The sequence below is a fragment of the Marmota marmota genome, unplaced genomic scaffold (genome assembly GCF_001458135.2).
Source record: "Marmota marmota marmota unplaced genomic scaffold, marMar, whole genome shotgun sequence".
Lineage (NCBI taxonomy): Eukaryota > Metazoa > Chordata > Mammalia > Rodentia > Sciuridae > Marmota > Marmota marmota.
Window position 1 is genome coordinate 13,740,608 of NW_026000169.1, and position 1,504 is coordinate 13,742,111.

Below are 1,504 nucleotides of genomic sequence, written 5' to 3' on the forward strand. Positions count from 1 at the left end.
AGGTTTAAAGGTTGCAGTAATGTTTTACATGTACCACAAATAAAAGAGGAAATTTAATTATAGCTAATTTACCACATAAATGATACTTAGCTAACAATTGTCCATAACTTGCTAAAGAATATGAAATATTTCAGGAATGAAAGATAAGGAACATTACTTTCTAAGAAAGAAGATCTTATAAATAAACATATTTAGTAGGTTAAACTACTCCTCTGAAAGAATAAGTTTTGGTTTTTAGTCAATAATAAAAACAATTTTTCTCTTTTCTGTTTGGTATTTAAGGACCTCATATATTTCATTTACTTAACAAAGTTGAAATGTTTCATGTAGTAAAATAGGTATGGTAATTTCAAAGTAAATTCAAAATTATGGTTTACCCAACCCTTTTTTAAGTAATTAAGATACAGAAAAAGTAGACTCAAATATTAAAAAAAAAAAATATTTTTAAGCTCCATCTGCCTCATTCCCTTAAGGTTTTTTTGGTTTGGTTTGGTTTGGTTTGAATAACTTCATTACTACAGGGGGTTGGAAATCTATGGATTTACAAGTATTGGTTTTATTAAAACATGTCAAACAGTAAGTAGATTTCTTTTTTAAAGCAAAAAGATACAGAAACTTTGACACCAATTGAAACCTAAATTTTTCTTTATTTTGTAGTGATCATATAGAATAAAAGAATGAGTATCAAATATTATTAAATATACTCATTTTATCACACATTAAAATTAACACATAGAAAATTCTACTTATGAGTATATAATTTGTTAAATCAATTTTTAAGTATAATTTCATATATTGATAAAACTCAAAACTACTTTTCACTTTAGAAATTTTCTACATTAAGTTTGGGGAGAGAAGGGTAGATGGGGCTTACTGATTAGAAAAGGGTTAATAATGGCCCAAAACATTAAATTTCTTTTTTCATTCAGAGGCCTTAACTGATACTTTATAAATGACAGTCTTTTATTTTTAAACTTTTCTATTTTTTTCAGAAAGCAGACCTTAATTCAGTGGCACATTGAAATAGTTTTTATCCCAAGTAAAAATTAAATAAGCTACACAGTTGAGATTCTAAGGCAATTCATTAGGCAGCTGTAATTATAAACATTACTTGATAAATATTTTTATAAACAGATGAGTTAATTTATTCTTGGTGTTCTTGCTTGAATATGATTTTAAGGTCTTGGGTGTTTGAAAGACTTTGTTTTTAATGACAGTTTTCCATCCCCTACCCCCCCCCCCTTTTTTTTTTAAGAACTTCAAATTTGTGTCTGAGAGTATATACTGCATAGGAGACTATTTTATCAATAAAGATGGATGATTAAATATTGGTATGGTCTCCAATTTAATTTTAAAACAATGCTTACATTTCTTACGGTAGTTCATTTTTAAGGCCTTTTGTCTTTTTTATCACAGGATGATACTTAGCAACAATCTCTATTTATATTTCCTAGGGATTGGCCAGTGGCTTATTGCTGATCCTGCAAACCTTTTTATCATCAGT